General features: G+C 46.6%; 35 non-coding genes and 18 pseudogenes across 35 annotated transcripts; all 53 read right to left on the reverse strand.

Moving 5' to 3' along the window:
- Window positions 1-115: 115 nt before the first annotated feature.
- On the reverse strand, window positions 116-234 carry LOC146881129 (5S ribosomal RNA; annotated as a pseudogene).
- Window positions 235-452: 218 nt separating this feature from the next.
- Window positions 453-571, reverse strand: LOC146881130 (5S ribosomal RNA). Its single transcript, XR_014987217.1, has one exon. It is a non-coding gene; the product is annotated as a 5S ribosomal RNA (ribosomal RNA).
- Window positions 572-765: 194 nt separating this feature from the next.
- LOC146881131 (5S ribosomal RNA) lies at window positions 766-884 on the reverse strand (annotated as a pseudogene).
- A 218-nt stretch (window positions 885-1,102) lies between these two features.
- LOC146881132 (5S ribosomal RNA) lies at window positions 1,103-1,221 on the reverse strand. The gene has a single exon (XR_014986886.1). It is a non-coding gene; the product is annotated as a 5S ribosomal RNA (ribosomal RNA).
- A 97-nt stretch (window positions 1,222-1,318) lies between these two features.
- LOC146881133 (5S ribosomal RNA) lies at window positions 1,319-1,437 on the reverse strand. Its single transcript, XR_014986972.1, has one exon. It is a non-coding gene; the product is annotated as a 5S ribosomal RNA (ribosomal RNA).
- A 194-nt stretch (window positions 1,438-1,631) lies between these two features.
- Window positions 1,632-1,750, reverse strand: LOC146881134 (5S ribosomal RNA; annotated as a pseudogene).
- Window positions 1,751-1,944: 194 nt separating this feature from the next.
- On the reverse strand, window positions 1,945-2,063 carry LOC146881135 (5S ribosomal RNA; annotated as a pseudogene).
- Window positions 2,064-2,281: 218 nt separating this feature from the next.
- On the reverse strand, window positions 2,282-2,400 carry LOC146881136 (5S ribosomal RNA). The gene has a single exon (XR_014987010.1). It is a non-coding gene; the product is annotated as a 5S ribosomal RNA (ribosomal RNA).
- Window positions 2,401-2,618: 218 nt separating this feature from the next.
- Window positions 2,619-2,737, reverse strand: LOC146881137 (5S ribosomal RNA). Its single transcript, XR_014987236.1, has one exon. It is a non-coding gene; the product is annotated as a 5S ribosomal RNA (ribosomal RNA).
- A 218-nt stretch (window positions 2,738-2,955) lies between these two features.
- On the reverse strand, window positions 2,956-3,074 carry LOC146881138 (5S ribosomal RNA). The gene has a single exon (XR_014986888.1). It is a non-coding gene; the product is annotated as a 5S ribosomal RNA (ribosomal RNA).
- A 218-nt stretch (window positions 3,075-3,292) lies between these two features.
- LOC146881139 (5S ribosomal RNA) lies at window positions 3,293-3,411 on the reverse strand. Its single transcript, XR_014986973.1, has one exon. It is a non-coding gene; the product is annotated as a 5S ribosomal RNA (ribosomal RNA).
- A 194-nt stretch (window positions 3,412-3,605) lies between these two features.
- Window positions 3,606-3,724, reverse strand: LOC146881140 (5S ribosomal RNA; annotated as a pseudogene).
- An 87-nt stretch (window positions 3,725-3,811) lies between these two features.
- On the reverse strand, window positions 3,812-3,930 carry LOC146881141 (5S ribosomal RNA). Its single transcript, XR_014987144.1, has one exon. It is a non-coding gene; the product is annotated as a 5S ribosomal RNA (ribosomal RNA).
- Window positions 3,931-4,148: 218 nt separating this feature from the next.
- LOC146881142 (5S ribosomal RNA) lies at window positions 4,149-4,267 on the reverse strand. Its single transcript, XR_014986889.1, has one exon. It is a non-coding gene; the product is annotated as a 5S ribosomal RNA (ribosomal RNA).
- Window positions 4,268-4,364: 97 nt separating this feature from the next.
- LOC146881143 (5S ribosomal RNA) lies at window positions 4,365-4,483 on the reverse strand. The gene has a single exon (XR_014986974.1). It is a non-coding gene; the product is annotated as a 5S ribosomal RNA (ribosomal RNA).
- Window positions 4,484-4,677: 194 nt separating this feature from the next.
- On the reverse strand, window positions 4,678-4,796 carry LOC146881144 (5S ribosomal RNA; annotated as a pseudogene).
- Window positions 4,797-4,990: 194 nt separating this feature from the next.
- Window positions 4,991-5,109, reverse strand: LOC146881145 (5S ribosomal RNA; annotated as a pseudogene).
- Window positions 5,110-5,327: 218 nt separating this feature from the next.
- Window positions 5,328-5,446, reverse strand: LOC146881146 (5S ribosomal RNA). The gene has a single exon (XR_014987173.1). It is a non-coding gene; the product is annotated as a 5S ribosomal RNA (ribosomal RNA).
- Window positions 5,447-5,664: 218 nt separating this feature from the next.
- LOC146881147 (5S ribosomal RNA) lies at window positions 5,665-5,783 on the reverse strand. Its single transcript, XR_014987237.1, has one exon. It is a non-coding gene; the product is annotated as a 5S ribosomal RNA (ribosomal RNA).
- A 218-nt stretch (window positions 5,784-6,001) lies between these two features.
- LOC146881148 (5S ribosomal RNA) lies at window positions 6,002-6,120 on the reverse strand. Its single transcript, XR_014986890.1, has one exon. It is a non-coding gene; the product is annotated as a 5S ribosomal RNA (ribosomal RNA).
- A 218-nt stretch (window positions 6,121-6,338) lies between these two features.
- Window positions 6,339-6,457, reverse strand: LOC146881149 (5S ribosomal RNA). Its single transcript, XR_014986976.1, has one exon. It is a non-coding gene; the product is annotated as a 5S ribosomal RNA (ribosomal RNA).
- A 194-nt stretch (window positions 6,458-6,651) lies between these two features.
- LOC146881150 (5S ribosomal RNA) lies at window positions 6,652-6,770 on the reverse strand (annotated as a pseudogene).
- An 87-nt stretch (window positions 6,771-6,857) lies between these two features.
- On the reverse strand, window positions 6,858-6,976 carry LOC146881151 (5S ribosomal RNA). Its single transcript, XR_014987011.1, has one exon. It is a non-coding gene; the product is annotated as a 5S ribosomal RNA (ribosomal RNA).
- A 218-nt stretch (window positions 6,977-7,194) lies between these two features.
- On the reverse strand, window positions 7,195-7,313 carry LOC146881152 (5S ribosomal RNA). The gene has a single exon (XR_014987108.1). It is a non-coding gene; the product is annotated as a 5S ribosomal RNA (ribosomal RNA).
- A 194-nt stretch (window positions 7,314-7,507) lies between these two features.
- Window positions 7,508-7,626, reverse strand: LOC146881153 (5S ribosomal RNA; annotated as a pseudogene).
- Window positions 7,627-7,844: 218 nt separating this feature from the next.
- LOC146881154 (5S ribosomal RNA) lies at window positions 7,845-7,963 on the reverse strand. The gene has a single exon (XR_014987218.1). It is a non-coding gene; the product is annotated as a 5S ribosomal RNA (ribosomal RNA).
- A 194-nt stretch (window positions 7,964-8,157) lies between these two features.
- LOC146881155 (5S ribosomal RNA) lies at window positions 8,158-8,276 on the reverse strand (annotated as a pseudogene).
- A 218-nt stretch (window positions 8,277-8,494) lies between these two features.
- Window positions 8,495-8,613, reverse strand: LOC146881156 (5S ribosomal RNA). Its single transcript, XR_014986891.1, has one exon. It is a non-coding gene; the product is annotated as a 5S ribosomal RNA (ribosomal RNA).
- Window positions 8,614-8,710: 97 nt separating this feature from the next.
- Window positions 8,711-8,829, reverse strand: LOC146881157 (5S ribosomal RNA). Its single transcript, XR_014986977.1, has one exon. It is a non-coding gene; the product is annotated as a 5S ribosomal RNA (ribosomal RNA).
- A 194-nt stretch (window positions 8,830-9,023) lies between these two features.
- On the reverse strand, window positions 9,024-9,142 carry LOC146881158 (5S ribosomal RNA; annotated as a pseudogene).
- A 194-nt stretch (window positions 9,143-9,336) lies between these two features.
- Window positions 9,337-9,455, reverse strand: LOC146881159 (5S ribosomal RNA; annotated as a pseudogene).
- A 218-nt stretch (window positions 9,456-9,673) lies between these two features.
- Window positions 9,674-9,792, reverse strand: LOC146881160 (5S ribosomal RNA). Its single transcript, XR_014987174.1, has one exon. It is a non-coding gene; the product is annotated as a 5S ribosomal RNA (ribosomal RNA).
- A 218-nt stretch (window positions 9,793-10,010) lies between these two features.
- On the reverse strand, window positions 10,011-10,129 carry LOC146881161 (5S ribosomal RNA). The gene has a single exon (XR_014987238.1). It is a non-coding gene; the product is annotated as a 5S ribosomal RNA (ribosomal RNA).
- Window positions 10,130-10,347: 218 nt separating this feature from the next.
- Window positions 10,348-10,466, reverse strand: LOC146881162 (5S ribosomal RNA). The gene has a single exon (XR_014986892.1). It is a non-coding gene; the product is annotated as a 5S ribosomal RNA (ribosomal RNA).
- Window positions 10,467-10,684: 218 nt separating this feature from the next.
- LOC146881163 (5S ribosomal RNA) lies at window positions 10,685-10,803 on the reverse strand. The gene has a single exon (XR_014986978.1). It is a non-coding gene; the product is annotated as a 5S ribosomal RNA (ribosomal RNA).
- Window positions 10,804-10,997: 194 nt separating this feature from the next.
- LOC146881164 (5S ribosomal RNA) lies at window positions 10,998-11,116 on the reverse strand (annotated as a pseudogene).
- An 87-nt stretch (window positions 11,117-11,203) lies between these two features.
- On the reverse strand, window positions 11,204-11,322 carry LOC146881165 (5S ribosomal RNA). Its single transcript, XR_014987012.1, has one exon. It is a non-coding gene; the product is annotated as a 5S ribosomal RNA (ribosomal RNA).
- A 218-nt stretch (window positions 11,323-11,540) lies between these two features.
- On the reverse strand, window positions 11,541-11,659 carry LOC146881166 (5S ribosomal RNA). Its single transcript, XR_014987109.1, has one exon. It is a non-coding gene; the product is annotated as a 5S ribosomal RNA (ribosomal RNA).
- A 218-nt stretch (window positions 11,660-11,877) lies between these two features.
- LOC146881167 (5S ribosomal RNA) lies at window positions 11,878-11,996 on the reverse strand. Its single transcript, XR_014986979.1, has one exon. It is a non-coding gene; the product is annotated as a 5S ribosomal RNA (ribosomal RNA).
- A 194-nt stretch (window positions 11,997-12,190) lies between these two features.
- On the reverse strand, window positions 12,191-12,309 carry LOC146881168 (5S ribosomal RNA; annotated as a pseudogene).
- An 87-nt stretch (window positions 12,310-12,396) lies between these two features.
- Window positions 12,397-12,515, reverse strand: LOC146881169 (5S ribosomal RNA). The gene has a single exon (XR_014987142.1). It is a non-coding gene; the product is annotated as a 5S ribosomal RNA (ribosomal RNA).
- Window positions 12,516-12,733: 218 nt separating this feature from the next.
- LOC146881170 (5S ribosomal RNA) lies at window positions 12,734-12,852 on the reverse strand. Its single transcript, XR_014987110.1, has one exon. It is a non-coding gene; the product is annotated as a 5S ribosomal RNA (ribosomal RNA).
- Window positions 12,853-13,046: 194 nt separating this feature from the next.
- Window positions 13,047-13,165, reverse strand: LOC146881171 (5S ribosomal RNA; annotated as a pseudogene).
- A 218-nt stretch (window positions 13,166-13,383) lies between these two features.
- Window positions 13,384-13,502, reverse strand: LOC146881172 (5S ribosomal RNA). Its single transcript, XR_014987219.1, has one exon. It is a non-coding gene; the product is annotated as a 5S ribosomal RNA (ribosomal RNA).
- Window positions 13,503-13,696: 194 nt separating this feature from the next.
- On the reverse strand, window positions 13,697-13,815 carry LOC146881173 (5S ribosomal RNA; annotated as a pseudogene).
- Window positions 13,816-14,033: 218 nt separating this feature from the next.
- LOC146881174 (5S ribosomal RNA) lies at window positions 14,034-14,152 on the reverse strand. The gene has a single exon (XR_014986893.1). It is a non-coding gene; the product is annotated as a 5S ribosomal RNA (ribosomal RNA).
- Window positions 14,153-14,249: 97 nt separating this feature from the next.
- Window positions 14,250-14,368, reverse strand: LOC146881175 (5S ribosomal RNA). Its single transcript, XR_014986980.1, has one exon. It is a non-coding gene; the product is annotated as a 5S ribosomal RNA (ribosomal RNA).
- A 194-nt stretch (window positions 14,369-14,562) lies between these two features.
- Window positions 14,563-14,681, reverse strand: LOC146881176 (5S ribosomal RNA; annotated as a pseudogene).
- A 194-nt stretch (window positions 14,682-14,875) lies between these two features.
- Window positions 14,876-14,994, reverse strand: LOC146881177 (5S ribosomal RNA; annotated as a pseudogene).
- A 218-nt stretch (window positions 14,995-15,212) lies between these two features.
- On the reverse strand, window positions 15,213-15,331 carry LOC146881178 (5S ribosomal RNA). Its single transcript, XR_014987175.1, has one exon. It is a non-coding gene; the product is annotated as a 5S ribosomal RNA (ribosomal RNA).
- A 218-nt stretch (window positions 15,332-15,549) lies between these two features.
- On the reverse strand, window positions 15,550-15,668 carry LOC146881179 (5S ribosomal RNA). The gene has a single exon (XR_014987239.1). It is a non-coding gene; the product is annotated as a 5S ribosomal RNA (ribosomal RNA).
- A 218-nt stretch (window positions 15,669-15,886) lies between these two features.
- On the reverse strand, window positions 15,887-16,005 carry LOC146881180 (5S ribosomal RNA). The gene has a single exon (XR_014986894.1). It is a non-coding gene; the product is annotated as a 5S ribosomal RNA (ribosomal RNA).
- A 218-nt stretch (window positions 16,006-16,223) lies between these two features.
- On the reverse strand, window positions 16,224-16,342 carry LOC146881181 (5S ribosomal RNA). Its single transcript, XR_014986981.1, has one exon. It is a non-coding gene; the product is annotated as a 5S ribosomal RNA (ribosomal RNA).
- Window positions 16,343-16,494: the final 152 nt, after the last annotated feature.

Below are 16,494 nucleotides of genomic sequence, written 5' to 3' on the forward strand. Positions count from 1 at the left end.
GGGGACGTGAGGTGGGTTGTTTTGGTCTGAAGAGATTTTGGTAGTAGTCAGTTGGAATGATTTAGGTGATAATTTAGGATTTGATTGCAAAAGAAAACAGTGATGAAAAGAACGTAGGAAAAGAAAATAGGACTTCCCAGGAGGTCACCCATCCTAGTACTACTCTCGCCCAAGCACGCTTAACTGCGGAGTTCTGATGGGATCCGGTGCATTAGTGCTGGTATGATCGCACCTGTGAAGTATTGCACGATCAATGTACATATGGGTTTCGCATTGGGCCTAAGTTTGAACACTTGGCGCGGCGCGGGGGCACGGGGACGTGAGGTGGGTTGTTTTGGTCTGAAGAGATTTTGGTAGTAGTCAGTTGGAATGATTTAGGTGATAATTTAGGATTTGATTGCAAAAGAAAACAGTGATGAAAAGAACGTAGGAAAAGAAAATAACGTAAAAAAGAGGTGCAACACGAGGACTTCCCAGGAGGTCACCCATCCTAGTACTACTCTCGCCCAAGCACGCTTAACTGCAGAGTTCTGATGGGATCCGGTGCATTATTGCTGGTATGATCGCACCTGTGAAGTATTGCACGATCAATGTACATATGGGTTTCGCATTGGGCCTAAGTTTGAACACTTGGCGCGGCGCGGGGGCACGGGGACGTGAGGTGGGTTGTTTTGGTCTGAAGAGATTTTGGTAGTAGTCAGTTGGAATGATTTAGGTGATAATTTAGGATTTGATTGCAAAAGAAAACAGTGATGAAAAGAACGTAGGAAAAGAAAATAGGACTTCCCAGGAGGTCACCCATCCTAGTACTACTCTCGCCCAAGCACGCTTAACTGCGGAGTGCTGATGGGATCCGGTGCATTAGTGCTGGTATGATCGCACCTGTGAAGTATTGCACGATCAATGTACATATGGGTTTCGCATTGGGCCTAAGTTTGAACACTTGGCGCGGCGCGGGGGCACGGGGACGTGAGGTGGGTTGTTTTGGTCTGAAGAGATTTTGGTAGTAGTCAGTTGGAATGATTTAGGTGATAATTTAGGATTTGATTGCAAAAGTAAACAGTGATGAAAAGAACGTAGGAAAAGAAAATAACGTAAAAAAGAGGTGCAACACGAGGACTTCCCAGGAGGTCACCCATCCTAGTACTACTCTCGCCCAAGCACGCTTAACTGCGGAGTTCTGATGGGATCCGGTGCATTAGTGCTGGTATGATCGCACCTGTGAAGTATTGCACGATCAATGTACATATGGGTTTCGCATTGGGCCTAAGTTTAACAGTGATGAAAAGAACGTAGGAAAAGAAAATAACGTAAAAAAGAGGTGCAACACGAGGACTTCCCAGGAGGTCACCCATCCTAGTACTACTCTCGCCCAAGCACGCTTAGCTGCGGAGTTCTGATGGGATCCGGTGCATTAGTGCTGGTATGATCGCACCTGTGAAGTATTGCACGATCAATGTACATATGGGTTTCGCATTGGGCCTAAGTTTGAACACTTGGCGCGGCGCGGGGGCACGGGGACGTGAGGTGGGTTGTTTTGGTCTGAAGAGATTTTGGTAGTAGTCAGTTGGAATGATTTAGGTGATAATTTAGGATTTGATTGCAAAAGAAAACAGTGATGAAAAGAACGTAGGAAAAGAAAATAGGACTTCCCAGGAGGTCACCCATCCTAGTACTACTCTCGCCCAAGCACGCTTAACTGCGGAGTTCTGATGGGATCCGGTGCATTAGTGCTGGTATGATCGCACCTGTGAAGTATTGCACGATCAATGTACATATGGGTTTCGCATTGGGCCTAAGTTTGAACACTTGGCGCGGCGCGGGGGCACGGGGACGTGAGGTGGGTTGTTTTGGTCTGAAGAGATTTTGGTAGTAGTCAGTTGGAATGATTTAGGTGATAATTTAGGATTTGATTGCAAAAGAAAACAGTGATGAAAAGAACGTAGGAAAAGAAAATAGGACTTCCCAGGAGGTCACCCATCCTAGTACTACTCTCGCCCAAGCACGCTTAACTGCGGAGTTCTGATGGGATCCGGTGCATTAGTGCTGGTATGATCGCACCTGTGAAGTATTGCACGATCAATGTACATATGGGTTTCGCATTGGGCCTAAGTTTGAACACTTGGCGCGGCGCGGGGGCACGGGGACGTGAGGTGGGTTGTTTTGGTCTGAAGAGATTTTGGTAGTAGTCAGTTGGAATGATTTAGGTGATAATTTAGGATTTGATTGCAAAAGAAAACAGTGATGAAAAGAACGTAGGAAAAGAAAATAACGTAAAAAAGAGGTGCAACACGAGGACTTCCCAAGAGGTCACCCATCCTAGTACTACTCTCGCCCAAGCACGCTTAACTGCGGAGTTCTGATGGGATCCGGTGCATTAGTGCTGGTATGATCGCACCTGTGAAGTATTGCACGATCAATGTACATATGGGTTTCGCATTGGGCCTAAGTTTGAACACTTGGCGCGGCGCGGGGGCACGGGGACGTGAGGTGGGTTGTTTTGGTCTGAAGAGATTTTGGTAGTAGTCAGTTGGAATGATTTAGGTGATAATTTAGGATTTGATAGCAAAAGAAAACAGTGATGAAAAGAACGTAGGAAAAGAAAATAACGTAAAAAAGAGGTGCAACACGAGGACTTCCGAGGAGGTCACCCATCCTAGTACTACTCTCGCCCAAGCACGCTTAACTGCGAAGTTCTGATGGGATCCGGTGCATTAGTGCTGGTATGATCGCACCTGTGAAGTATTGCACGATCAATGTACATATGGGTTTCGCATTGGGCCTAAGTTTGAACACTTGGCGCGGCGCAGGGGCACGGGGACGTGAGGTGGGTTGTTTTGGTCTGAAGAGATTTTGGTAGTAGTCAGTTGGAATGATTTAGGTGATAATTTAGGATTTGATTGCAAAAGAAAACAGTGATGAAAAGAACGTAGGAAAAGAAAATAACGTAAAAAAGAGGTGCAACACGAGGACTTCCCAGGAGGTCACCCATCCTAGTACTACTCTCGCCCAAGCACGCTTAACTGCGGAGTTCTGATGGGATCCGGTGCATTAGTGCTGGTATGATCGCACCTGTGAAGTATTGCACGATCAATGTACATATGGGTTTCGCATTGGGCCTAAGTTTGAACACTTGGCGCGGCGCGGGGGCACGGGGACGTGAGGTGGGTTGTTTTGGTCTGAAGAGATTTTGGTAGTAGTCAGTTGGAATGATTTAGGTGATAATTTAGGATTTGATTGCAAAAGAAAACAGTGATGAAAAGAACGTAGGAAAAGAAAATAACGTAAAAAAGAGGTGCAACACGAGGACTTCCCAGGAGGTCACCCATCCTAGTACTACTCTCGCCCAAGCACGCTTAGCTGCGGAGTTCTGATGGGATCCGGTGCATTAGTGCTGGTATGATCGCACCTGTGAAGTATTGCACGATCAATGTACATATGGGTTTCGCATTGGGCCTAAGTTTGAACACTTGGCGCGGCGCGGGGGCACGGGGACGTGAGGTGGGTTGTTTTGGTCTGAAGAGATTTTGGTAGTAGTCAGTTGGAATGATTTAGGTGATAATTTAGGATTTGATTGCAAAAGAAAACAGTGATGAAAAGAACGTAGGAAAAGAAAATAGGACTTCCCAGGAGGTCACCCATCCTAGTACTACTCTCGCCCAAGCACGCTTAACTGCGGAGTTCTGATGGGATCCGGTGCATTAGTGCTGGTATGATCGCACCTGTGAAGTATTGCACGATCAATGTACATATGGGTTTCGCATTGGGCCTAAGTTTGAACACTTGGCGGAAAAGAAAATAACGTAAAAAAGAGGTGCAACACGAGGACTTCCCAAGAGGTCACCCATCCTAGTACTACTCTCGCCCAAGCACGCTTAACTGCGGAGTGCTGATGGGATCCGGTGCATTAGTGCTGGTATGATCGCACCTGTGAAGTATTGCACGATCAATGTACATATGGGTTTCGCATTGGGCCTAAGTTTGAACACTTGGCGCGGCGCGGGGGCACGGGGACGTGAGGTGGGTTGTTTTGGTCTGAAGAGATTTTGGTAGTAGTCAGTTGGAATGATTTAGGTGATAATTTAGGATTTGATTGCAAAAGTAAACAGTGATGAAAAGAACGTAGGAAAAGAAAATAACGTAAAAAAGAGGTGCAACACGAGGACTTCCCAGGAGGTCACCCATCCTAGTACTACTCTCGCCCAAGCACGCTTAACTGCGGAGTTCTGATGGGATCCGGTGCATTAGTGCTGGTATGATCGCACCTGTGAAGTATTGCACGATCAATGTACATATGGGTTTCGCATTGGGCCTAAGTTTAACAGTGATGAAAAGAACGTAGGAAAAGAAAATAACGTAAAAAAGAGGTGCAACACGAGGACTTCCCAGGAGGTCACCCATCCTAGTACTACTCTCGCCCAAGCACGCTTAGCTGCGGAGTTCTGATGGGATCCGGTGCATTAGTGCTGGTATGATCGCACCTGTGAAGTATTGCACGATCAATGTACATATGGGTTTCGCATTGGGCCTAAGTTTGAACACTTGGCGCGGCGCGGGGGCACGGGGACGTGAGGTGGGTTGTTTTGGTCTGAAGAGATTTTGGTAGTAGTCAGTTGGAATGATTTAGGTGATAATTTAGGATTTGATTGCAAAAGAAAACAGTGATGAAAAGAACGTAGGAAAAGAAAATAGGACTTCCCAGGAGGTCACCCATCCTAGTACTACTCTCGCCCAAGCACGCTTAACTGCGGAGTTCTGATGGGATCCGGTGCATTAGTGCTGGTATGATCGCACCTGTGAAGTATTGCACGATCAATGTACATATGGGTTTCGCATTGGGCCTAAGTTTGAACACTTGGCGCGGCGCGGGGGCACGGGGACGTGAGGTGGGTTGTTTTGGTCTGAAGAGATTTTGGTAGTAGTCAGTTGGAATGATTTAGGTGATAATTTAGGATTTGATTGCAAAAGAAAACAGTGATGAAAAGAACGTAGGAAAAGAAAATAGGACTTCCCAGGAGGTCACCCATCCTAGTACTACTCTCGCCCAAGCACGCTTAACTGCGGAGTTCTGATGGGATCCGGTGCATTAGTGCTGGTATGATCGCACCTGTGAAGTATTGCACGATCAATGTACATATGGGTTTCGCATTGGGCCTAAGTTTGAACACTTGGCGCGGCGCGGGGGCACGGTGACGTGAGGTGGGTTGTTTTGGTCTGAAGAGATTTTGGTAGTAGTCAGTTGGAATGATTTAGGTGATAATTTAGGATTTGATTGCAAAAGAAAACAGTGATGAAAAGAACGTAGGAAAAGAAAATAACGTAAAAAAGAGGTGCAACACGAGGACTTCCCAAGAGGTCACCCATCCTAGTACTACTCTCGCCCAAGCACGCTTAATTGCGGAGTTCTGATGGGATCCGGTGCATTAGTGCTGGTATGATCGCACCTGTGAAGTATTGCACGATCAATGTACATATGGGTTTCGCATTGGGCCTAAGTTTGAACACTTGGCGCGGCGCGGGGGCACGGGGACGTGAGGTGGGTTGTTTTGGTCTGAAGAGATTTTGGTAGTAGTCAGTTGGAATGATTTAGGTGATAATTTAGGATTTGATAGCAAAAGAAAACAGTGATGAAAAGAACGTAGGAAAAGAAAATAACGTAAAAAAGAGGTGCAACACGAGGACTTCCGAGGAGGTCACCCATCCTAGTACTACTCTCGCCCAAGCACGCTTAACTGCGAAGTTCTGATGGGATCCGGTGCATTAGTGCTGGTATGATCGCACCTGTGAAGTATTGCACGATCAATGTACATATGGGTTTCGCATTGGGCCTAAGTTTGAACACTTGGCGCGGCGCAGGGGCACGGGGACGTGAGGTGGGTTGTTTTGGTCTGAAGAGATTTTGGTAGTAGTCAGTTGGAATGATTTAGGTGATAATTTAGGATTTGATTGCAAAAGAAAACAGTGATGAAAAGAACGTAGGAAAAGAAAATAACGTAAAAAAGAGGTGCAACACGAGGACTTCCCAGGAGGTCACCCATCCTAGTACTACTCTCGCCCAAGCACGCTTAACTGCGGAGTTCTGATGGGATCCGGTGCATTAGTGCTGGTATGATCGCACCTGTGAAGTATTGCACGATCAATGTACATATGGGTTTCGCATTGGGCCTAAGTTTGAACACTTGGCGCGGCGCGGGGGCACGGGGACGTGAGGTGGGTTGTTTTGGTCTGAAGAGATTTTGGTAGTAGTCAGTTGGAATGATTTAGGTGATAATTTAGGATTTGATTGCAAAAGAAAACAGTGATGAAAAGAACGTAGGAAAAGAAAATAACGTAAAAAAGAGGTGCAACACGAGGACTTCCCAGGAGGTCACCCATCCTAGTACTACTCTCGCCCAAGCACGCTTAGCTGCGGAGTTCTGATGGGATCCGGTGCATTAGTGCTGGTATGATCGCACCTGTGAAGTATTGCACGATCAATGTACATATGGGTTTCGCATTGGGCCTAAGTTTGAACACTTGGCGCGGCGCGGGGGCACGGGGACGTGAGGTGGGTTGTTTTGGTCTGAAGAGATTTTGGTAGTAGTCAGTTGGAATGATTTAGGTGATAATTTAGGATTTGATTGCAAAAGAAAACAGTGATGAAAAGAACGTAGGAAAAGAAAATAGGACTTCCCAGGAGGTCACCCATCCTAGTACTACTCTCGCCCAAGCACGCTTAACTGCGGAGTTCTGATGGGATCCGGTGCATTAGTGCTGGTATGATCGCACCTGTGAAGTATTGCACGATCAATGTACATATGGGTTTCGCATTGGGCCTAAGTTTGAACACTTGGCGGAAAAGAAAATAACGTAAAAAAGAGGTGCAACACGAGGACTTCCCAAGAGGTCACCCATCCTAGTACTACTCTCGCCCAAGCACGCTTAACTGCGGAGTTCTGATGGGATCCGGTGCATTAGTGCTGGTATGATCGCACCTGTGAAGTATTGCACGATCAATGTACATATGGGTTTCGCATTGGGCCTAAGTTTGAACACTTGGCGCGGCGCGGGGGCACGGGGACGTGAGGTGGGTTGTTTTGGTCTGAAGAGATTTTGGTAGTAGTCAGTTGGAATGATTTAGGTGATAATTTAGGATTTGATTGCAAAAGAAAACAGTGATGAAAAGAACGTAGGAAAAGAAAATAACGTAAAAAAGAGGTGCAACACGAGGACTTCCCAGGAGGTCACCCATCCTAGTACTACTCTCGCCCAAGCACGCTTAACTGCGAAGTTCTGATGGGATCCGGTGCATTAGTGCTGGTATGATCGCACCTGTGAAGTATTGCACGATCAATGTACATATGGGTTTCGCATTGGGCCTAAGTTTGAACACTTGGCGCGGTGCAGGGGCACGGGGACGTGAGGTGGGTTGTTTTGGTCTGAAGAGATTTTGGTAGTAGTCAGTTGGAATGATTTAGGTGATAATTTAGGTTTTGATTGCAAAAGAAAACAGTGATGAAAAGAACGTAGGAAAAGAAAATAGGACTTCCCAGGAGGTCACCCATCCTAGTACTACTCTCGCCCAAGCACGCTTAACTGCGGAGTTCTGATGGGATCCGGTGCATTAGTGCTGGTATGATCGCACCTGTGAAGTATTGCACGATCAATGTACATATGGGTTTCGCATTGGGCCTAAGTTTGAACACTTGGCGCGGCGCGGGGGCACGGGGACGTGAGGTGGGTTGTTTTGGTCTGAAGAGATTTTGGTAGTAGTCAGTTGGAATGATTTAGGTGATAATTTAGGATTTGATTGCAAAAGAAAACAGTGATGAAAAGAACGTAGGAAAAGAAAATAACGTAAAAAAGAGGTGCAACACGAGGACTTCCCAGGAGGTCACCCATCCTAGTACTACTCTCGCCCAAGCACGCTTAACTGCAGAGTTCTGATGGGATCCGGTGCATTATTGCTGGTATGATCGCACCTGTGAAGTATTGCACGATCAATGTACATATGGGTTTCGCATTGGGCCTAAGTTTGAACACTTGGCGCGGCGCGGGGGCACGGGGACGTGAGGTGGGTTGTTTTGGTCTGAAGAGATTTTGGTAGTAGTCAGTTGGAATGATTTAGGTGATAATTTAGGATTTGATTGCAAAAGAAAACAGTGATGAAAAGAACGTAGGAAAAGAAAATAGGACTTCCCAGGAGGTCACCCATCCTAGTACTACTCTCGCCCAAGCACGCTTAACTGCGGAGTGCTGATGGGATCCGGTGCATTAGTGCTGGTATGATCGCACCTGTGAAGTATTGCACGATCAATGTACATATGGGTTTCGCATTGGGCCTAAGTTTGAACACTTGGCGCGGCGCGGGGGCACGGGGACGTGAGGTGGGTTGTTTTGGTCTGAAGAGATTTTGGTAGTAGTCAGTTGGAATGATTTAGGTGATAATTTAGGATTTGATTGCAAAAGTAAACAGTGATGAAAAGAACGTAGGAAAAGAAAATAACGTAAAAAAGAGGTGCAACACGAGGACTTCCCAGGAGGTCACCCATCCTAGTACTACTCTCGCCCAAGCACGCTTAACTGCGGAGTTCTGATGGGATCCGGTGCATTAGTGCTGGTATGATCGCACCTGTGAAGTATTGCACGATCAATGTACATATGGGTTTCGCATTGGGCCTAAGTTTAACAGTGATGAAAAGAACGTAGGAAAAGAAAATAACGTAAAAAAGAGGTGCAACACGAGGACTTCCCAGGAGGTCACCCATCCTAGTACTACTCTCGCCCAAGCACGCTTAGCTGCGGAGTTCTGATGGGATCCGGTGCATTAGTGCTGGTATGATCGCACCTGTGAAGTATTGCACGATCAATGTACATATGGGTTTCGCATTGGGCCTAAGTTTGAACACTTGGCGCGGCGCGGGGGCACGGGGACGTGAGGTGGGTTGTTTTGGTCTGAAGAGATTTTGGTAGTAGTCAGTTGGAATGATTTAGGTGATAATTTAGGATTTGATTGCAAAAGAAAACAGTGATGAAAAGAACGTAGGAAAAGAAAATAGGACTTCCCAGGAGGTCACCCATCCTAGTACTACTCTCGCCCAAGCACGCTTAACTGCGGAGTTCTGATGGGATCCGGTGCATTAGTGCTGGTATGATCGCACCTGTGAAGTATTGCACGATCAATGTACATATGGGTTTCGCATTGGGCCTAAGTTTGAACACTTGGCGCGGCGCGGGGGCACGGGGACGTGAGGTGGGTTGTTTTGGTCTGAAGAGATTTTGGTAGTAGTCAGTTGGAATGATTTAGGTGATAATTTAGGATTTGATTGCAAAAGAAAACAGTGATGAAAAGAACGTAGGAAAAGAAAATAGGACTTCCCAGGAGGTCACCCATCCTAGTACTACTCTCGCCCAAGCACGCTTAACTGCGGAGTTCTGATGGGATCCGGTGCATTAGTGCTGGTATGATCGCACCTGTGAAGTATTGCACGATCAATGTACATATGGGTTTCGCATTGGGCCTAAGTTTGAACACTTGGCGCGGCGCGGGGGCACGGGGACGTGAGGTGGGTTGTTTTGGTCTGAAGAGATTTTGGTAGTAGTCAGTTGGAATGATTTAGGTGATAATTTAGGATTTGATTGCAAAAGAAAACAGTGATGAAAAGAACGTAGGAAAAGAAAATAACGTAAAAAAGAGGTGCAACACGAGGACTTCCCAAGAGGTCACCCATCCTAGTACTACTCTCGCCCAAGCACGCTTAATTGCGGAGTTCTGATGGGATCCGGTGCATTAGTGCTGGTATGATCGCACCTGTGAAGTATTGCACGATCAATGTACATATGGGTTTCGCATTGGGCCTAAGTTTGAACACTTGGCGCGGCGCGGGGGCACGGGGACGTGAGGTGGGTTGTTTTGGTCTGAAGAGATTTTGGTAGTAGTCAGTTGGAATGATTTAGGTGATAATTTAGGATTTGATAGCAAAAGAAAACAGTGATGAAAAGAACGTAGGAAAAGAAAATAACGTAAAAAAGAGGTGCAACACGAGGACTTCCGAGGAGGTCACCCATCCTAGTACTACTCTCGCCCAAGCACGCTTAACTGCGAAGTTCTGATGGGATCCGGTGCATTAGTGCTGGTATGATCGCACCTGTGAAGTATTGCACGATCAATGTACATATGGGTTTCGCATTGGGCCTAAGTTTGAACACTTGGCGCGGCGCAGGGGCACGGGGACGTGAGGTGGGTTGTTTTGGTCTGAAGAGATTTTGGTAGTAGTCAGTTGGAATGATTTAGGTGATAATTTAGGATTTGATTGCAAAAGAAAACAGTGATGAAAAGAACGTAGGAAAAGAAAATAACGTAAAAAAGAGGTGCAACACGAGGACTTCCCAGGAGGTCACCCATCCTAGTACTACTCTCGCCCAAGCACGCTTAACTGCGGAGTTCTGATGGGATCCGGTGCATTAGTGCTGGTATGATCGCACCTGTGAAGTATTGCACGATCAATGTACATATGGGTTTCGCATTGGGCCTAAGTTTGAACACTTGGCGCGGCGCGGGGGCACGGGGACGTGAGGTGGGTTGTTTTGGTCTGAAGAGATTTTGGTAGTAGTCAGTTGGAATGATTTAGGTGATAATTTAGGATTTGATTGCAAAAGAAAACAGTGATGAAAAGAACGTAGGAAAAGAAAATAACGTAAAAAAGAGGTGCAACACGAGGACTTCCCAGGAGGTCACCCATCCTAGTACTACTCTCGCCCAAGCACGCTTAGCTGCGGAGTTCTGATGGGATCCGGTGCATTAGTGCTGGTATGATCGCACCTGTGAAGTATTGCACGATCAATGTACATATGGGTTTCGCATTGGGCCTAAGTTTGAACACTTGGCGCGGCGCGGGGGCACGGGGACGTGAGGTGGGTTGTTTTGGTCTGAAGAGATTTTGGTAGTAGTCAGTTGGAATGATTTAGGTGATAATTTAGGATTTGATTGCAAAAGAAAACAGTGATGAAAAGAACGTAGGAAAAGAAAATAGGACTTCCCAGGAGGTCACCCATCCTAGTACTACTCTCGCCCAAGCACGCTTAACTGCGGAGTTCTGATGGGATCCGGTGCATTAGTGCTGGTATGATCGCACCTGTGAAGTATTGCACGATCAATGTACATATGGGTTTCGCATTGGGCCTAAGTTTGAACACTTGGCGGAAAAGAAAATAACGTAAAAAAGAGGTGCAACACGAGGACTTCCCAAGAGGTCACCCATCCTAGTACTACTCTCGCCCAAGCACGCTTAACTGCGGAGTTCTGATGGGATCCGGTGCATTAGTGCTGGTATGATCGCACCTGTGAAGTATTGCACGATCAATGTACATATGGGTTTCGCATTGGGCCTAAGTTTGAACACTTGGCGCGGCGCGGGGGCACGGGGACGTGAGGTGGGTTGTTTTGGTCTGAAGAGATTTTGGTAGTAGTCAGTTGGAATGATTTAGGTGATAATTTAGGATTTGATTGCAAAAGAAAACAGTGATGAAAAGAACGTAGGAAAAGAAAATAACGTAAAAAAGAGGTGCAACACGAGGACTTCCCAGGAGGTCACCCATCCTAGTACTACTCTCGCCCAAGCACGCTTAACTGCGAAGTTCTGATGGGATCCGGTGCATTAGTGCTGGTATGATCGCACCTGTGAAGTATTGCACGATCAATGTACATATGGGTTTCGCATTGGGCCTAAGTTTGAACACTTGGCGCGGTGCAGGGGCACGGGGACGTGAGGTGGGTTGTTTTGGTCTGAAGAGATTTTGGTAGTAGTCAGTTGGAATGATTTAGGTGATAATTTAGGTTTTGATTGCAAAAGAAAACAGTGATGAAAAGAACGTAGGAAAAGAAAATAACGTAAAAAAGAGGTGCAACACGAGGACTTCCCAGGAGGTCACCCATCCTAGTACTACTCTCGCCCAAGCACGCTTAGCTGCGGAGTTCTGATGGGATCCGGTGCATTAGTGCTGGTATGATCGCACCTGTGAAGTATTGCACGATCAATGTACATATGGGTTTCGCATTGGGCCTAAGTTTGAACACTTGGCGCGGCGCGGGGGCACGGGGACGTGAGGTGGGTTGTTTTGGTCTGAAGAGATTTTGGTAGTAGTCAGTTGGAATGATTTAGGTGATAATTTAGGATTTGATTGCAAAAGAAAACAGTGATGAAAAGAACGTAGGAAAAGAAAATAGGACTTCCCAGGAGGTCACCCATCCTAGTACTACTCTCGCCCAAGCACGCTTAACTGCGGAGTTCTGATGGGATCCGGTGCATTAGTGCTGGTATGATCGCACCTGTGAAGTATTGCACGATCAATGTACATATGGGTTTCGCATTGGGCCTAAGTTTGAACACTTGGCGGAAAAGAAAATAACGTAAAAAAGAGCTGCAACACGAGGACTTCCCAAGAGGTCACCCATCCTAGTACTACTCTCGCCCAAGCACGCTTAACTGCGGAGTTCTGATGGGATCCGGTGCATTAGTGCTGGTATGATCGCACCTGTGAAGTATTGCACGATCAATGTACATATGGGTTTCGCATTGGGCCTAAGTTTGAACACTTGGCGCGGCGCGGGGGCACGGGGACGTGAGGTGGGTTGTTTTGGTCTGAAGAGATTTTGGTAGTAGTCAGTTGGAATGATTTAGGTGATAATTTAGGATTTGATTGCAAAAGAAAACAGTGATGAAAAGAACGTAGGAAAAGAAAATAACGTAAAAAAGAGGTGCAACACGAGGACTTCCCAGGAGGTCACCCATCCTAGTACTACTCTCGCCCAAGCACGCTTAACTGCGAAGTTCTGATGGGATCCGGTGCATTAGTGCTGGTATGATCGCACCTGTGAAGTATTGCACGATCAATGTACATATGGGTTTCGCATTGGGCCTAAGTTTGAACACTTGGCGCGGTGCAGGGGCACGGGGACGTGAGGTGGGTTGTTTTGGTCTGAAGAGATTTTGGTAGTAGTCAGTTGGAATGATTTAGGTGATAATTTAGGTTTTGATTGCAAAAGAAAACAGTGATGAAAAGAACGTAGGAAAAGAAAATAGGACTTCCCAGGAGGTCACCCATCCTAGTACTACTCTCGCCCAAGCACGCTTAACTGCGGAGTTCTGATGGGATCCGGTGCATTAGTGCTGGTATGATCGCACCTGTGAAGTATTGCACGATCAATGTACATATGGGTTTCGCATTGGGCCTAAGTTTGAACACTTGGCGCGGCGCGGGGGCACGGGGACGTGAGGTGGGTTGTTTTGGTCTGAAGAGATTTTGGTAGTAGTCAGTTGGAATGATTTAGGTGATAATTTAGGATTTGATTGCAAAAGAAAACAGTGATGAAAAGAACGTAGGAAAAGAAAATAACGTAAAAAAGAGGTGCAACACGAGGACTTCCCAGGAGGTCACCCATCCTAGTACTACTCTCGCCCAAGCACGCTTAACTGCAGAGTTCTGATGGGATCCGGTGCATTATTGCTGGTATGATCGCACCTGTGAAGTATTGCACGATCAATGTACATATGGGTTTCGCATTGGGCCTAAGTTTGAACACTTGGCGCGGCGCGGGGGCACGGGGACGTGAGGTGGGTTGTTTTGGTCTGAAGAGATTTTGGTAGTAGTCAGTTGGAATGATTTAGGTGATAATTTAGGATTTGATTGCAAAAGAAAACAGTGATGAAAAGAACGTAGGAAAAGAAAATAGGACTTCCCAGGAGGTCACCCATCCTAGTACTACTCTCGCCCAAGCACGCTTAACTGCGGAGTGCTGATGGGATCCGGTGCATTAGTGCTGGTATGATCGCACCTGTGAAGTATTGCACGATCAATGTACATATGGGTTTCGCATTGGGCCTAAGTTTGAACACTTGGCGCGGCGCGGGGGCACGGGGACGTGAGGTGGGTTGTTTTGGTCTGAAGAGATTTTGGTAGTAGTCAGTTGGAATGATTTAGGTGATAATTTAGGATTTGATTGCAAAAGTAAACAGTGATGAAAAGAACGTAGGAAAAGAAAATAACGTAAAAAAGAGGTGCAACACGAGGACTTCCCAGGAGGTCACCCATCCTAGTACTACTCTCGCCCAAGCACGCTTAACTGCGGAGTTCTGATGGGATCCGGTGCATTAGTGCTGGTATGATCGCACCTGTGAAGTATTGCACGATCAATGTACATATGGGTTTCGCATTGGGCCTAAGTTTAACAGTGATGAAAAGAACGTAGGAAAAGAAAATAACGTAAAAAAGAGGTGCAACACGAGGACTTCCCAGGAGGTCACCCATCCTAGTACTACTCTCGCCCAAGCACGCTTAGCTGCGGAGTTCTGATGGGATCCGGTGCATTAGTGCTGGTATGATCGCACCTGTGAAGTATTGCACGATCAATGTACATATGGGTTTCGCATTGGGCCTAAGTTTGAACACTTGGCGCGGCGCGGGGGCACGGGGACGTGAGGTGGGTTGTTTTGGTCTGAAGAGATTTTGGTAGTAGTCAGTTGGAATGATTTAGGTGATAATTTAGGATTTGATTGCAAAAGAAAACAGTGATGAAAAGAACGTAGGAAAAGAAAATAGGACTTCCCAGGAGGTCACCCATCCTAGTACTACTCTCGCCCAAGCACGCTTAACTGCGGAGTTCTGATGGGATCCGGTGCATTAGTGCTGGTATGATCGCACCTGTGAAGTATTGCACGATCAATGTACATATGGGTTTCGCATTGGGCCTAAGTTTGAACACTTGGCGCGGCGCGGGGGCACGGGGACGTGAGGTGGGTTGTTTTGGTCTGAAGAGATTTTGGTAGTAGTCAGTTGGAATGATTTAGGTGATAATTTAGGATTTGATTGCAAAAGAAAACAGTGATGAAAAGAACGTAGGAAAAGAAAATAGGACTTCCCAGGAGGTCACCCATCCTAGTACTACTCTCGCCCAAGCACGCTTAACTGCGGAGTTCTGATGGGATCCGGTGCATTAGTGCTGGTATGATCGCACCTGTGAAGTATTGCACGATCAATGTACATATGGGTTTCGCATTGGGCCTAAGTTTGAACACTTGGCGCGGCGCGGGGGCACGGGGACGTGAGGTGGGTTGTTTTGGTCTGAAGAGATTTTGGTAGTAGTCAGTTGGAATGATTTAGGTGATAATTTAGGATTTGATTGCAAAAGAAAACAGTGATGAAAAGAACGTAGGAAAAGAAAATAACGTAAAAAAGAGGTGCAACACGAGGACTTCCCAAGAGGTCACCCATCCTAGTACTACTCTCGCCCAAGCACGCTTAATTGCGGAGTTCTGATGGGATCCGGTGCATTAGTGCTGGTATGATCGCACCTGTGAAGTATTGCACGATCAATGTACATATGGGTTTCGCATTGGGCCTAAGTTTGAACACTTGGCGCGGCGCGGGGGCACGGGGACGTGAGGTGGGTTGTTTTGGTCTGAAGAGATTTTGGTAGTAGTCAGTTGGAATGATTTAGGTGATAATTTAGGATTTGATAGCAAAAGAAAACAGTGATGAAAAGAACGTAGGAAAAGAAAATAACGTAAAAAAGAGGTGCAACACGAGGACTTCCGAGGAGGTCACCCATCCTAGTACTACTCTCGCCCAAGCACGCTTAACTGCGAAGTTCTGATGGGATCCGGTGCATTAGTGCTGGTATGATCGCACCTGTGAAGTATTGCACGATCAATGTACATATGGGTTTCGCATTGGGCCTAAGTTTGAACACTTGGCGCGGCGCAGGGGCACGGGGACGTGAGGTGGGTTGTTTTGGTCTGAAGAGATTTTGGTAGTAGTCAGTTGGAATGATTTAGGTGATAATTTAGGATTTGATTGCAAAAGAAAACAGTGATGAAAAGAACGTAGGAAAAGAAAATAACGTAAAAAAGAGGTGCAACACGAGGACTTCCCAGGAGGTCACCCATCCTAGTACTACTCTCGCCCAAGCACGCTTAACTGCGGAGTTCTGATGGGATCCGGTGCATTAGTGCTGGTATGATCGCACCTGTGAAGTATTGCACGATCAATGTACATATGGGTTTCGCATTGGGCCTAAGTTTGAACACTTGGCGCGGCGCGGGGGCACGGGGACGTGAGGTGGGTTGTTTTGGTCTGAAGAGATTTTGGTAGTAGTCAGTTGGAATGATTTAGGTGATAATTTAGGATTTGATTGCAAAAGAAAACAGTGATGAAAAGAACGTAGGAAAAGAAAATAACGTAAAAAAGAGGTGCAACACGAGGACTTCCCAGGAGGTCACCCATCCTAGTACTACTCTCGCCCAAGCACGCTTAGCTGCGGAGTTCTGATGGGATCCGGTGCATTAGTGCTGGTATGATCGCACCTGTGAAGTATTGCACGATCAATGTACATATGGGTTTCGCATTGGGCCTAAGTTTGAACACTTGGCGCGGCGCGGGGGCACGGGGACGTGAGGTGGGTTGTTTTGGTCTGAAGAGATTTTGGTAGTAGTCAGTTGGAATGATTTAGGTGATAAT

This window comes from Vigna unguiculata, chromosome 11 (genome assembly GCF_037176805.1).
Source record: "Vigna unguiculata cultivar grain cowpea cultivar isolate G323 ecotype 2 chromosome 11, ASM3717680v1, whole genome shotgun sequence".
Lineage (NCBI taxonomy): Eukaryota > Viridiplantae > Streptophyta > Magnoliopsida > Fabales > Fabaceae > Vigna > Vigna unguiculata.